Source organism: Oryzias latipes, chromosome 18 (genome assembly GCF_002234675.1).
Source record: "Oryzias latipes chromosome 18, ASM223467v1".
NCBI lineage: Eukaryota > Metazoa > Chordata > Actinopteri > Beloniformes > Adrianichthyidae > Oryzias > Oryzias latipes.
Genome location: NC_019876.2, coordinates 28,571,502 through 28,587,956, shown reverse-complemented (window position 1 = coordinate 28,587,956; position 16,455 = coordinate 28,571,502). Strand labels below are relative to the sequence as shown.

Genomic DNA, 16,455 nt, shown 5'->3' with positions numbered 1-16,455 from the left:
CATGGACACCAGTGAAGATCACAAATCATTGAAGAAAAAAGGTTCAGAGCTCTGTCTAGTGGGTCTAGATGACCCAACTCCCAATGTTGAAGTGCCTAGGATAGCACAAGAGTTACAGCAAAAATAGATGGGTCAATATCACCATAAGGTGCCTTTGAGACTTCCCAATATCCCACCAAAAAATATGGGATTTTCCATTTAACTTCGCATTTATTGTGTTAGGTGGATGCGGTGCTGTCAGAAATGCATGTTGGTCAAGCTCCCACACTTTTTATAAATTAACTGCAAGCAGACAATGCACACACAAACAGTAAAAAATGTCAACCCTGTCATGGACGATTTCAGAGTAGATTAAATACATTGTAATTAGATCATGGATATAAAATTGATATTTTCAGAAAGCTACTTAGTCCCTTTGTCAAAACTGTGTATTAGCTAATAAGAAGAGTATTTAGATAGTAATTAAATTAGGGCAAACAATGTTGTTCCCATACACTGTAAACCCAAACGTTCAGAGTAATTAAATATAATGAGTAGCTAATACTCAAAATTAAAAAAAAACTCTTCTAACTCAATCATATGAAGTTTGTTCAACACATCCCCTGTTTTGAGTATATGTAACTAATAGTTTTTAATTTAAAATAAAATATGTTTAAATTAAGTAAATTAAACCTAAAAACATAATTCAAGTGTAATATATAGATTTAAGTATTGCAAACTGTAAACCCGAACGTTCAAAGTAATTAAATATAATGAGTAGCTAATACTCAAAGTTGTCAAAAAAGCTCTTCTAACTCAATCATATAAAGTTTGTTCAACACATCCCCTGTTTTGAGTATATGTAACTAATAATTTTTAATTTAAAATAAAATATGTTTAAATTAAGTAAATTAAACTTAAAACATAATTAAAGTGTAATATGTAGATTTAAGTATTGCATCATGGATTTCTTATCTCTCTTGTTTCAGGTGGATTAAACAATTCCTTGCCCCGCATGCTCTCAAATTTTTATTTTTATTTTTCTAAATATTGTAGCAACCTCCAGCCCCGCCTTCAGCCCCTAAGACTCATGGGAAGTGGGAAATCTTGGTGTGAAAACCATGAGTGAGAGGGCTGGAAGCAGAAGTGAGATCCATGCTGTTTGGCTGTTTACATGTTCAAATAAATGGAAGAAGTAGGCAGACGCGAAGGCTCCTTTGTACAACAAAAGATATTGTTTAATAAAATAATTCTTGTAAGAGTTAAACTTACGTATGAAAAGTACTTTCATTAGTTTTATTTAGGCATTGCACAGAAAGGAGTGAGTCATTAATATTGTTAGGCAGGTGTTCACAACATTTTGCTGTACAATCTAAAAAGAGGTTTTGGGCTGTAGTTGGAAAGATTAACTTTTTTCCATTGTTCTATCTTAATTATTTGGTTTGGTGAAAATAAATCATTGTTTTGGGTTCATTCAACTTAAAAATGACACATAGTTGTCTGATGTAGTTATTTCACTTTCAATCAACTTAATTGAATTAAGTTGGTGTAACTTTTGTGTAAATGCACCATGATATCATAACGTAAGGCAGCGCAAGGAATTATGGGATACCATTCTCTTTGCCAAACTGGGCAGATTGGGGTTTAAGTGTGCGTTTTTGTCCATGGTTTTTGTTGTGTAGCTGTTTTACTCTGTTTGAACTAGTAAATGAAACTGTTATTTTTATTTCTTTCTGAACCATAAGTTAGAGTTTGGTAGACGATGATGACCAACCCCGTAGAGCAAAAAACATGGTATGTCCCATTATTAAAGGCAGAGTTCGCAACACCTGAGCTCCTGTCTTGAACTATGAGACATTGCTGGGTCATTCATGTCTTTGATGTGAATAGTTCAAGGTCCAGTAGTTGAAACTTTAGAATAATGTGCCAATGTAAATTGTTGAAGCAAAATTTATAACATGTTTTTTCAATTAGACCAACTTATCAATTTGAGTTAAATTGCCATAAAAAACTGAGTTGCATGAACTCAATTCAATTAGGTGTTACCAACTGAAGTAATTCAATTAAGTTGGATCAACTTTTTTTCTTTTTAGAGTGTTTTAAGTTACCATTACTCTATTTTTTTAGGCAATCATTTGCCTAAAGAAAATAAGTTTTGAAAAGCATGGTTTTGAGTTTACTGACTCAAACAAATTGATTATCCCTGTACAAGAAGGTAACTAATCAATATCGAGTTCTGTTAAGATAAAATTGTTGTTTTTCCCTATTTTTTTAAGTTATGCAAACTTATTCCTGTGGCTTTAAAACTCAAAACTGCGAGTCATTGTAACTGATGACAATTAAGTTGTCTTAATGTGTAAATGTAGGTTATATTTAATGCCAATATTTGACTTGCACAAATTGACACTTTTAATTTAACTGTTATGAAGAAATACAAGTAGCACACAATTAAATCTTTTATGTTATGGAAAACTCAGACTTTTTAGTTAATCAACTCAAAAAAATTGTGGCAAATGATTGCCTTAATTTTTTTAAGTTCTGGTAACTTGTTCGGGTTTACAGTGTACAAAATCAGCAAGAATTGCACTTTCTTTTCTAAATAAAATCTAAGAACAAAGATATTTGGTGAAAATTTCAACCAAAACCACTTGGCCCATATGTATTAATAAAGGAATCACACAGATAGTTTTGCTAACTTGTAGAAATACATTGTTTATTTTCTTTGAATAGGAAAATGACAGGGTGGACAGTAGCACGGCAGGGTGGACCCTAGGCATGACAGGGTGGACACATTTTTAAAAGGTCGTTAAATTACCTCATTATGCAATTAATGAAAGAAAATCACTACCAGAATTCCCTTTCCCATGTAGGGTGAAATTATCAGGTGAACAGACTGGTTTTGATCCACTCTTCCTTTATGTCGAAAAACACCAGAAATTAGCCATTCGTGTGGCATTATTGAGATAACTTCTGAACATCAATGTGCACAGTGAAAGTCAAACATTCAACTGTAAAATTACAAGAAAAATGTTGTTTTAAGAGGAGAATGATTGGTTTGAAAAAACAACAAAAACAATATCACTGAGACACATCTCCAAGCAGTCTTTTATGGCAGCTATTGCAGGTACCTCAGTCTTGGATTCAATATCACTCTCTGGGACATAGAACAGCTCAACAGATGTCTCCAGGCTTTTCAGCTTTTCATACAAGCTCTGGGCATCAGGAATGTCTCCTCCATGGGCAACAATCCGGTCTGCTGACCTCTTGAGGGCTCCATCTACACCAGGGGGTGTCAAACTCATTTTCACTGAGGGCCACATCAGCATAGTGGCTGTTCTCAAAGGGCCAAATATAACTTATACATGTAACTAAATGTAATGAAAAATAAATGTAACTACTCCTTAATAACTCATTATTTATTTACTATAACTTTTTAAAGTGACAGTCACAGTTGCATAGAACAGAAACATGTTTGCTTGTTACTCCAGCATAAATCCTTTTACATTTGATTCTCTCAGGTTAGGTTATATGGACAGAGTTTAAGTCCTAATGTTTAGTTACCCAATCCGATATTTCAAGTCCTATTCCCCCTAGATATGAATAAATACACACCCAATGTAATTTTTTATTATAAGAAATTAAAAACTTTTATGCTCTTGAGGGCCACTAAAATGACATGGCGGGCCACATTTGGCCCCCGGGCCTTGAGTTTGACACATGTGATCTACACCATCTGGTGCACCCTTGCCATGACTAGCCTCAAATAAATTCCATGTTATTTGTTTGAACCCATACTTGTAGGGTTCTGTTGAGAGGTAGAAGAAATTTCCCTTTTGTCGATGCTGTGTTGCAGGCTTTTCGCTGTAAAAATGAAGTAATGCTAGCTAGTGGGTGACGTTCTCTCAGTATCTTCAGAACTGAATCAAGGTGGGCCCAGATGGCGACAGGGTCATGTATTCTGGAGAAGGTATGTGGTGCTTGTTCACCAGGGATGTAGAGCACTCCAGTGTGCAGACTGGCCTGCTTATGTGAGCCTCCAAAATGCACAGATTGTATTTCTTCACTGTACTTGCACGAGTAATTTTCTCTAAAATCTATATGCAAGAGGGAGCTATTGTGCTTCAAGCTGCTCCTGAGCTTCCTGTAGGCCTCACACTGCCATTTAATGTTGAAAACATGGCGCCTAAAATGGAGTAGCCTCTCCTGGAATTCTGTGGCGAACTCATACTCTGTAGTTGTTGTCTCCCTTTTCACTGTGATACTACCCAAAAGGGTCTGAGACGGCAAAAGGAGGGGTCTGAAATGTGGCCAATATGCTGAGAGAAAAATCTCATATGCAATTTCTTCAATGTATCGGTTAGCTGACAGCTGGTGGAGGACTTTGTGCACTGGAGCCAACGAAACTGCCTCCACCTGAACACCACCAAGACAAGGGAGATGGTGCTGGACTTCCGACGAACACCTGCTGAAGTCCAGCCCATCCTCATTGGTGGAGCAGAGGTGGAGATGGTGGATAACTACAAATACCTTGGAGTCCTCTTGGACAAGAAGCTGAACTGGTCGGTAAACACGGACTCCATATATAGGACGGGGCAGAGCAGGTTGTACTTTGTAAAAAGACTCGCCTCTTTTAATGTATGCTCAGATCTCCTTTTGATGTTTTATCAATCTATTGTTTTAAGTACCCTGTCCTATGCGGTGGTGTGTTGGGGGGGGTGCGCGAACAAAAAGGACATAAAAAAACTCAATCGTCTGATCAGGAGGGCAGGCTGTGTGGTGGGGCGGACCCTGGAGACAGTGGAGGTGGTGGCAGAGCGGAGGATGCTGTCCAAACTGGACAGCATCATGAAGAACACTGGTCATCCCTTACATGGACTCTTTAGTGACCAGAGGAGCGCATTCAGCGACCGCCTTCGCTCTCTGCCATGCTCCACAGAAAGACAAAGAAAGTCCTTTGCACCGAGTGCAATTAGACTGTTCAATGCCACAGGGAGGGGAAGGGGCATGAGGAGGAGTCACTAAACGGGCATCTACTTTTTACCACTTTTATGCTTTTACTTACTTTTATTTTGTTTTTAGTGAGTGCGATCATTTTATGATTTTATGACCATTTATTACTCAACTACTTTAAATTTCTATTGAATGTTTGTGTATTTGAGTAGCATCGGATGGATATGCAAGTTCCCTCGGGATTAATAAAGTACTCCATCTATCTGTCTATCTGTCTGTCTATCTGTCTGTCTGTCTGTCTGTCTGTCTGTCTGTCTGTCTGTCTGTCTGTCTATCTGTCTGTCTGTCTGTCTGTCTGTCTGTCTGTCTGTCTGTCTGTCTGTCTGTCTGTCTGTCTGTCTGTCTATCTAGCAACCTTTACTGTTATAAACCTTGTTTATTGTTATTCAATTCAATTCAATTGTGCTTTGTTAATTCCACAAGGGGAAATTTAAGTAATAAATGTCAGTAGGAGCTGTTGTAATATGTAACATTATTAGTTTGTTCCCATAAACTATCAAAATGTCTTTCCTGTCATGAACCATGTCCACCCTGTCAAAGAAGGTTTGCTGACAGGGTGGACAATGACGGGGTGGACGTTTTTGGTTAATGTTAGCATTTATTGAGCACATTGTGGATCTTCACTTAGCAACATGATTCAGTTAGCAAGTAGACTGTGTACTGTTTAACGTATATATTTTAAATTTAGGAAAGGCTTTTATATTAAATGATATTTCACCATGACAGGGTGGACATGTTAAGCTTGACAACATCTAACTACACACCTAATATGATTAAAATTACTAAACAAAAGTGTAAATATTTACTCTGCAACTAGCCACTGTTTCAGTCTCCAGTGAAGAAAGACAAAATGCTGGTTGTGATGTCACTCTAAACATTTGCAGTTTTTTTAGAGAGACAGTTATCCCAAAATGACAGGGTGGACAGCAATGTCAGGGACGTGCGCAAAATCTTCAATAGCATTATGAAAATAAAATTTGCCTTATCAAAATTACTTGTTTTATCAAGTACTGTGCTGTGACATGAAATGTGTACTAATCTTTTTTTAATTTGGCATAATTTAACCATTTATTACACACCCTGAAGTTAGCAGAACAGCGTGTGGGACATACCAAAATCGCATACATCCAAAGAAAAAAAATTGCATAAACTAAAGAAATCACAATTTAAGAACCAAATTATTTCAATGATTTGTGTGCAAGTCTTGGGTCACTTATGATAAGAAGTCAGAGTTTAGTTATTCTGCTCCATTTAGTTTATGAAAGAGTAATAGTCACGGGGACACCAAAGGCACTTTATGGTGATAATGACCCAGATGCACTGCACGCAACTGAGACATTTTTAGCCAATATTGCTCCTTTTAGGAAAGTAAAATGCATCCAAACTGATAACGGGAACGGAGTTTCCATGCAGAGACTTTCAAACTTTGTTGAGGAAAAATGGTATTAAGTGTGAGACATCAGCACCATATAAACGTATTCAGAACGGCACTGCCAAGAGAGGCTGGCGTACTCTTTTTGAGATGGGTAGGTGTAATCAAAAGTGAGTTACCCAAAGGCCTGTGGAACTATGCTGTTCAAACAGCAGCAGTAGTGCGAAACAGATGTTTTAACAGGCGAACAGGAAATACTGCTTTCCAAATGCTAACAGGAAGAAGGCCAAAAAGGCAAAAATTGGATCTGCATGTTAAACATACAAACCGGACAGGGGTAAACCTGATTCAAAGTGTGACCAAGAATACTTTGTTGGATATGACACAAACAGTCCAGCCTATTTGGTTGGAAAAACCTTCTGAGAAACCTGGGACTGAAAAAGTCCAGAGACATCGACTTGTCAAATTTGTGAGCAAGATGAGCGCAGAGAGGCAAACACAGACAGGTGAAGTTGGACCAAATGATTATGGCAGAGTAAATCTACTTGTTCCTGACAGTAACACCCACAACATCAACAGATATTATGGAAGTTCAGGAGCAAATGGTGAAAGACGAAAAGTCCCAGAGTGACACGTTTGATGAGTACGACCAAAAAGAGCCAGGTGTAGCCGGTGATGCATGTGTCGGTGAAAGATACCCAACAAGAGAGAGGAGAAAACCCAGTCACCTGAAGGATTTTGTAACTGGCACAACTGAGGTTCATAGTTACGTAGTTTACTGGTACAGAGCAGTATGTGGTATCCCACAACCATTCAAAGAAGCTGCAGAGTCAGATAACGCAAAACACCGGATTAAAGCCATGGATGAAGGAATCCAGTCATTGAGAGAGAACAACACCTTTACTCTCACTAGTCTGCCAAAGGGCACGAAAACAGTGGGGGGTAAATGGGTCTATTCTGCGAAAAGTGACAGTGATGGTAATGACAAGTACAAAGCCAGATTTGAAGCTAAGGGCTACAGCCAGGAAAAGGAAATAGATTACAGTGACATTTTTTCACCTTGACAAGCATAAGAGTTTTGTTACAAAAAGCAGCTCAAAAAACTTGTTACTTCATCAAATGGACGTAACAACAGCTGACCTACACACTCCCATTGATTATGAGATCTACACTGACCAGCCAGAAGGCTATGAAGAGGGGAAAGATTTGGTTTGTGAGCTAGAAACATCCCTGTACGGCCTGAAACTGTCTGGTCGGAACTGGAATAGAGTTTTACATGACTGCCTGGCTGAAAGAGATTTTACACAAAACCAACCAGACCACTGTGTTCACACCAAAGAGACAGCCAATGATAAAACAATACTAATCATCTGGTTTAACGATGTGATAATTGCAGCAAGCAACGAAAAAGCCATGAGGACATGGGACAAGGTGGAGGACTTTGGCCCCATTCATTGGGCTTTTCTTCTTTTCCTCTGATTTGTCTTTATGTAGAGTCTGGCTGTGCAGGTCCGGTTCTGCAACAATGCAATCTTTCATTTAGTGTCTGATCCTCGTCAGGTCGTCTCAGAGACAAATCAAAGGCAGTACAGGTGGAGAATGAACTGAGACTGTGTCAAATATCAGTATGAATTGTGAAATGAAAAGAAGAGGCTTGTAATCGATAAGTTGGTAATCTTCCTTTCAAAGTCCTTTTCAGACTTTGAATATTGTCATTTGCTGTGGTGTTTATGTTTATGATTTCCTTTTTTTTAATGTATTTTATCTTTTTGAAATTGAAAATTCCAGAAAAAGCACGACAATGCAATAATACCACAGAGTCCAGATATTACAACATCGGAACATCGTCCCCAAAAGTCCAAGTGGTGAACTGGCCTACCTACTATTTAGATCAGGGGCGGAGCTAGAACATTTTATATGAGGGGGATGAAAGGGGTCAGAAGACTTTGGAAGGGGGGCAAAACACCAGAGTGGAAGGCCATTACAAAGAAAATTAATAAAAATATGTACTGGTAGTTCTAACTGTTCATAATTTTTTTTTACATCCAAAAAAGTTGCTTTAGTTATTTTTGCATTGCTTAACCCTTGTGCTATCCTAAGCACTTTAACATTGGGAGATGGGTCATCTAGACCAGGGGTCGGCAACCCATGGCTCCGGAGCCACATGTGGCTCTTTCATCCTTTTGTTGTGGCTCCCTGTGACTTTGGAAAATAATGAGTATTTTATAATAATTAAATTTTATTTTAGTTTGTTCATCTGCTGGCTCCGTACGAAGCGTGCACCACGTCAAAACCAGCTCCCTAAATGAGCTCGTATTTATCGGGCGAGACCTGCAGAGCTGATGGCAGGAGGAGACACGCGGGGCGGCTTCAATCAACACTCCGATCTTCTGCCGGGACTACTTGACGTGCTGAGGGGCAGAGAGCAACTCGCTGATGACAGAGAGTTTGCGCAAGTGTTGCCAGATAGAGTCACAGTTTTCCAGCCCAAAAGTCATCTGAAAACCGCCAGACCCAGCCAAAAACCGGCCAACATAACTTTTGTTCATGTTTTTTTCACACTGGACTGATTTAGCAAAATAAAAGATTTTTCTAAATAAAAGATAGTTCCGACTAATAATAAAATGTGTACAATATTGAATATTTCTTCAGCGGGCCGCCTTCTTCCATTCATTTGCTTAACCCGCTCTATCCCCGCTATAACCTGCGTCCGGCTCTTTCATCCTTGTGCTGCGCTGGAGCGCCCCGACTACCGTATTTTGCGCTCTCTGTGTATAATACACTGAGGAGCGCGGGGGAAACCAACTCTCAGCTGCAGAGGATATGAACAGGTGAACAGGTAGAGAGGAAAAGCAGGTAAAGAGGCGGAGGAGGGGCTTTGGCTTCAAACTCTGTCAGAGAGATGCAAACACGGGCGTCAGATTGAGACGCAGCTTTCACTGCAGGAGTTGAAGCAGAGACTTTCTCTGGGATGATTTTATGAACTCAAACATGGAAACATGATTACCAAGTAGAACTCTTTAAAATAATAAACCTGATCTCCACATTCTCCGTGTCTACCATGCATTGATAAACACATCCCTCCATGCAGCGATCAGACCATAACGTCAGCTGGTGGCTCCTCCCAACGCGACCGCGGTATCATCCTTTAAAGAACATAATGTGCATTTGCAGTGATGTATGTTTCAGAGGATCTCCGATTGGCCGATCTACATGTCAATCAAGTCCTGTACTTCTCAGTGAGGATTTTGATTGGCTGGTGGATTTTTAAGAAGTACCTTTTTATCTTTTCTGGCCCGCGATCTACACTTATGTCCTTGAAGATCGACGTAATGAGCACCCTTGATATAATATATACATGCATAATATATATAATGATGTCAAAACGGGTTATGGCTCCGGGTGCTTTCTTTTCTTTAGGTGTGGTCCCAAATGGCTCTTTGAGTAAAATTGATTGGGATCGGTAAGACCAATGACATTATTGTAATAACAACAAAAAAGACAAAAACAAAACCATTATGGGATGCATGCACACATGATACACCTGTCTTTCTCAGAGGTTATCGTTAAAACTTACTTTATTATCACCGAAACATACTGCTTTGTTTTGTAGGTTAAACTCACAGGAATGCACCCCAATCCAGTCACAACACTTAAAAAATCTCCTGGAGGACGACACACAACAAAGATTCACACTAGGGTTAATATGAATGTCTTCACATCTGCATTCATTTTTAGTTTAATGTAAACTGAATCTAGAGCTGCTTCAGTGAATGGCCCAACACCAAGCTTTACTTACTGATTCCCAAGACGACTAACTGGATGAACAAAACATTATTCAGGTCTATTTCGGACTCCTGGACTTGCTCTGATGAAATAACTCTAATAACACATTTCTACAGCTTTTTTGACGTGACGCCAACAAACTGCATCCACTGCTGCCACCATAATTATCCTTTAACTGACTCTGCAATGTATCCTAAACACACCTTCACAGCCCTTTAAACATACAGTTTAGAGATGCTAAGAAAACAAAATCATGTAACATCTCCTTCACATTTCCACCCTTTATTTTTTACAACACAAGTTCCCGTAACTGGTTTCCTAAGAAAACAAAGAATTCTTCTGTTCTCAGTTGCATCAGGCTTGGCGATGTCATCCACTTCGGACCGCGTCTGAGAATGGTGACTTTTCACGTTAGTTCTGATCCACGTGTCCCGATTTTCTCATTCTGTGTGGTCTAGAAAATAATAAAATGTAAGTTTGACCTCACCTTTGGTTAGTCATTTATAGGATCTGGTTTATGCAGAAGAAGGCATTCACTCACCACAGTGAACCCCCCGGTCAAAAGAGGAGGGCTAGCTGCGGAAAATCACAAACAAATATGGTTTAACAACGAGAAGGAGACCACATTTTGAAGAAGTTAAACAGCTAAACGCTAATAATGTAGACATTCTTTTAAATAAGGTTCAAGCCAAAAGTAACATTTTATGATGTCCATTCTGGCTTGACTTACTGCAGGGAAGGGGCTTCTCTGCCAGACAGAAGACCACAAAGCACGCCAACACCACTGCCAGCTTCATGTTTTAGGGTTCTACCTCCCGCTCACCAGCAGACGCTTATAAAGTAAAGTGACAGTGCAAAGTTCAGGTGTCCTCTCAGCCCCTCCTCTGACTGAAGGGTCAACATTATACAGGCACAAACAGATGTGTCATCCAGCTGTGAGGATCCATTTTTTAATCAGCAAACAGGATGTAAGTTCAGATGCAGATACAATTTTCCTAAAAGAAACCCACCTCTTTGATGAGTCTATACATGTACCACGTTTTTTTGGAGTCTTCCAGGACGAAGATTCTGACTACAGAAGGAACTTTTTCTCTGTTGCATTAAGGTGTGGAGTGAAACCCAGAGGGGAACAGAGACAAAAAGCTTCAGCTCAGGTTTCTTCAAAAGTAAAGAATACAATCCATCCATCCATCCATCCATCCATTCATCCATCCATCCATCCCTCCCCTCTAATATTATTTATCTTTTCTTCCAGAGTTTTGTGTTGTTCCAATACCCAATATGTAGTTTCAGTGCCAGGGGGGCATGAGGTGCCATTTGGTGTCTCACCTTGAGCCTGCTGGACCTTGCTCTCAATCTCCCAGGTGAGTTTGCCTATGAAACAGGAAGTGGGGAGGATGGGAGAGTCAGTGGTGGCTTCAGAGGTATTGTATTTGCGGGACAGCTCATCAGGTTTGACATTGCAACTGCCCGGACATCCACCTCAATCCGAGGCATCCACCTCCATGATGAACTGCTTGGTGACATCAGGTTGTATGAGAATGGGAGCAGAAACAAAGAGGGACTTGAGTTTCTTGAACGCAGCATCAGCGGCTGGATTCCACGTGTACGTCTTATCGATGGATGTAAGTTGCGTGAGGGAGGCTGCTATGTTGCTGTAATTATGGATAAATCTGCGATAGAAATTGGCGAAACCCAGGAATTGTTGGAGTTTTTTACGAGTTTGGGGTTCCTCCCACTGAGTGACAGCCTCAATCTTGGCGGGATCGGGACGGATGTTGCCTGCTTCGATAATGTACCCGAGAAAAGGGACGGTGGACACGTGAAACTCACATTTCTGGGCCTTGACGTATAAACGGTTCTCGAGCAACCTCTCAAGGACTAGGCGGACGTGATGATCATGCTGAGCAGGATTGGAGGAGTAAATGAGAATATCGTCCAAGTAAACGAAAACGAATCTGTTTCAGAAGTCCCGAAGGATGTCATTCACAAGGCGTTGAAAAACCGCTGGGGCGTTGGTGAGCCCGAATGGCATAACCAGGTATTCATAATGACCTAAAGGGGCGTTGAACGCCGTTTTCCATTCGTCCCCCTCTCGAATGCGTACAAGGTGATAAGCGTTTCTGAGGTCGAGTTTAGAAAAGATTTTAGCTTGCTGGACAGAGTCAAATACGGAGTTAATTAAGGGCAGGGAATATTTATCTTTTACTGTTATTTGGTTTAGCTCGCGGAAGTCTATGCACGGCCGCAAAGTCTTATCTTTCTTTTCCACAAAGAAAAACCTGGCGCCAACAGGAGAGGATGATGGGTGGATATGACCCTGGGTGAGGGCTTCTTGAATATAATTCTCCATAGAGACTTTTTCGGGTCCAGAGAGGTTATACAACTTTCCTTTGGGAAGGGGAGCCCCGTTTAGTAGTTCGATGGAACAATCATGAGGTCTGTGGGGCGGCAGAGCGCTGGCTTTGGATTTAAAGAAAACATTACATGGATCGTGGTAACAGGCCGGAACATTAGAAAGGTCGATTTCTTTACCCTAGTCAGAGTCGGGTACATTAGTGATAGGCATGGCGGAATGCAGACGGGTGCTCCAGTTAGCTATGCGAGATGAGCCCCGGTCAATAGGGGGGTTGTGAGTCTGGAGCCACGAAAACCCCAAGATTATAGGCGTTTGATGAAAGTGCGTGACGAAGAAGTGATGGTATTCACGGTGATTGCAGGAGGTAAGAATGAGAACGGGGCTGGTGCGTTTAGTGATACAAGTGAGTTGCTTGCCCCCTAAACTGGCAGCGCTAACGGGGTTGGCGAGATTTTCGACTGGAAGCGAGAGATCCTGAACGAGACGTTGATCAATTAGGCTGTGTTCAGCCCCGGAATCTAAGAGAGCCTTGAGTTTTTGAGGTTTTTATGACTGATCTTGACAGAAACAAACAAGAACTGGGAACTTTTGACGAGATCCAAATTTTCCCCCGGTGGCCTGTCGGGAGTTTAAACGAGCGCTGCATTGTGAGACCAAATGTCCAGCCTGGCCACAATAGAAACATAACCCCTCGTCGCAACGTTTTTGTCTTTCTTCGGTAGTTAGCTTAGAATGACCGATTTGCATGGCTTCATCAGGACTGTTGGCTGGTGTTTCACAGGTAAATGGTTGGACAACATATACGGGGGGAGCAGGATTAGCCTGGGGTGGCGGTGGCTTACGCTTCTGCTCCGTGAGGCGTTCTCGCAGCCGGACGTCGGATCTCAGGGCGGCGGAGACAAGGTCTTCAAAGTTGTCGGCTTCTGGCTGAGAACACAAGTGGTCCTTAATCCGTTCATTCAACGATTGATAGAAAATTCCTTTAAGAGCTGGATCAAGCCAACCTGCTTCGACCGCTAAAAATACAAAAGTCAATGAGATGGTCGCTTACCGGGCGGTTACCTTGTTTGAGACTCAGTAACCGCCGGATGGCTTCTTCCTGCTTTCTGGGTTGGTCGAACACAAGCCGTAATTCCCCTATGAAGCAGTCGAAGGGAACGTGAGTGATGGGATGGGATGCCAGAAAGGCTTGAGCCCATTGTAGAGCCTTGCTGCGGAGAGGGTTTACAAATAAGGAAATTCTGCTGTGATCGGCTTGGTAGTACCTGGGGGCCTGCTGGAAAATGAGTTTACACTGAAGCAGGAACCCTCCACAAGTTTCAACATTGCGGTAAAAAGGTTCCGGTTGTAGACGGACATTTTCCGGGGAGTGGGGACTTGGGCAGCGGCTGCAGGATTAGCAGATTGACATTCTAGTTAGTTCTATGAGAGTCTGTGTGATGATTTCGAGGCGGCGGAATAAATCCTGCTGGGCTGAAGACATCTGGGACAGGGCGTCAGCTTGATGACTTAGAAGTTTACCTTGTAAGGAGATGGCGTGGCGGAGTCCCTCCGGGTCAGCTGGGTCAGGCGTATGGCCAGTTCGTTCTGTCATGATATTACGTAAGTTCAGAGTGACCCAAATGCTGGAACCCGGAAGGAGACTCGGAGAGCGAGGTAAGTTTAGATGGTTTAATATAACAGAATGTGAGTAATGGTTTCTTCCAGGAGGAGGCGCGGCGGCTGGCTGGAGGAAGACCCTTAAGCTAAAATTCTGGCTTGTGGTTAACGCCAGCTGTAGATAAAGGGCTTAAAGATGAGGTTTACCAGGTTCCAGGGGGTTTAATTCTGGTATTCGGCTTTTTCAGCTCCCTGAGAACTTCAGAGGAAGACATCGATGATAAACCTTCTGTTTTTTCCAGGGAAAAAAAAAGTCACTTTTTTGTTTGTGCTCTCAAGTAGAAGCGTATTTGTATAAGTCAGCATTGTGGGGTTACATATTTATCAGTAAAAACAGGGTTATATAGAAGTCAAATAAAAAAATTATTTGTTCATTAAAGCATCATATGAAAAAAAAAACATTTTTGATTTTCTTATCAGTTACAAATATCATGCATGGATCACCAAAGACTGAAATTAAATTACAGTTAATTTTTTTTTTTGCTTTTTGCAAAATCACTCCAATCTGGACACATATTTGCGAGTCAATAATCTTTTCTTGAATTCCACAACTCTTCCATCAAGGAGCCATCTATAGGGCTGAGGATCCCAAGCAAAGTTTAAAGAAGAGCCCTCTGGACCTGGGCCTGACAAACCAGATCAGGGAGCACATGTGGTTCAGAGCTTGGTTGGAAGACCTTGACGTCAAGGCCCCCTACTCCTCTCTTCAGACCTCCATACCCCATGCTTTAGGTTTCAGCTCCCCCATTAAGCAGAATTCAAATCAAAAGGACAGTTGCTCATTTAACCACGGTTCTGAAAATGTCTACAGCAGAGCCGTCTGACGGTCCAATGGTGGATGTTTAAGCAGCTGACATATCTCGTTGAATCTTGGTCCATGCTGGTCCCTCAGGAAGAGGCGGATCCCACGGCCAGCAAAGACTCCTGTCAAGACTCCTGTCAAGGACCAAGCCTGTCACGAACATCATCGCCAACATCCTGAATCTACGCCGACATCAGAACCTTCGGCAAAATTACAAGAAGCTACAAACCAAGCAAAGAACTTTTTCTACACCACATCCTGGAAGAGAAAATAAATCTGTTAAACTACTTCCTGATTTGAGTTTGCTTACGGGTTCCAGCGTCTGGGTCTGTCACGTCATACACATCATGACAAATTGGTCAGTACACGATCTCTATGAGAGCCTCTGCAGGAACAGAGTCCTGGCAATAGTCGAGGACTCTTCATACCCTCTCCATAAGTATTAACTGTAATCAAACAACAGAAGCTTAAAGAGCACAAGTTTTTTTTTACCACAAGCTCTTAGATTACTAAACAGCGAAACCTAAATCAACAATAAGGATATCAGTAGCTATGTTTCTGTTGTGCAAATTGGATTTGCGATAATAAATTTCCTAATGTAAACATGACAATAAAAATAACCTCACATTTATCGAAAATACATTTTGTGCTTGGAGGAGGTGATTTTTGAGGCGCATCCAAATATAAATATATAGAAAAACTCGTCCAAGTAAAAACTCCAACAGAAAAACCTTTTGGAAATTAAACGAGTCATGTGACCAACAACCGGATGACGATGCGCTTGTTGGTAGGAAGTGGCGGCCTTGGGCGCCGCACAGCGGGCGCCACCAGAGGTCACGTGGAATTGTTGGATCCACAGCTCCTCTGGAAAATCACCATTTCCCAAAATGGATTCTTCTGTAGCCACTCCCACGTGTAAGGAGCTCGCCGCTCCACGGCCTGAAGAAGACGCCTCATTTGATAGATGATGAGCGCTAGACCCGTGGCAGAAATATCAATGGATCTGCTGTCAATCAAAGTATTGTTCCCATCCGTCGCCATGTTTCTGAATGATTTAATGCGTGAGTTGGTTTGTGTTTATTCACATAATTACGTTTAATGGAATCAGTTGAATTGCAAAATCGTGTTTTTTTTAACATTTCTTGAATTTTGATAAAGTTTTGCGCACGTGTGATGGAAACGCAGCTGCTGTTGCGCTTTTTGCCAGATATTTATGAATGGACTTATTAACTGGTTGAGGTAATTGGGGGTCAGGAGAGTTCTCTGATTTATTGGTGTTTTACTAGTATCTTTGATTTTTTTGATCTAGCATTTTCTTTTAATGTTTTTAACTTTCACTCTCATGGTAGGAAACGCCAATTCACTTAGCTTGTGATGCATTCATATGAAGGGCGGGTGACAATAAAGCTTCTATTTTATAAATAAATTTGACCTTTTAATGGATCCAAGTGCTTTCACTTCTGGTAAAAATCCAATTTTAGCAGTAAA

At 41.1% G+C, this 16,455-nt stretch overlaps 1 long non-coding RNA gene across 1 annotated transcript; it reads right to left on the bottom strand.

Moving 5' to 3' along the window:
• Positions 1 to 10,413: 10,413 nt before the first annotated feature.
• LOC111946316 lies at positions 10,414 to 13,363 on the bottom strand. The gene is made up of 5 exons (XR_002871989.1): positions 13,349 to 13,363; positions 11,477 to 11,521; positions 10,878 to 11,239; positions 10,689 to 10,723; positions 10,414 to 10,601 (listed from the first exon to the last, which is right to left on the bottom strand). It is a non-coding gene; the product is annotated as an uncharacterized LOC111946316 (long non-coding RNA).
• Between the last annotated feature and the right edge of the window lie 3,092 nt (positions 13,364 to 16,455).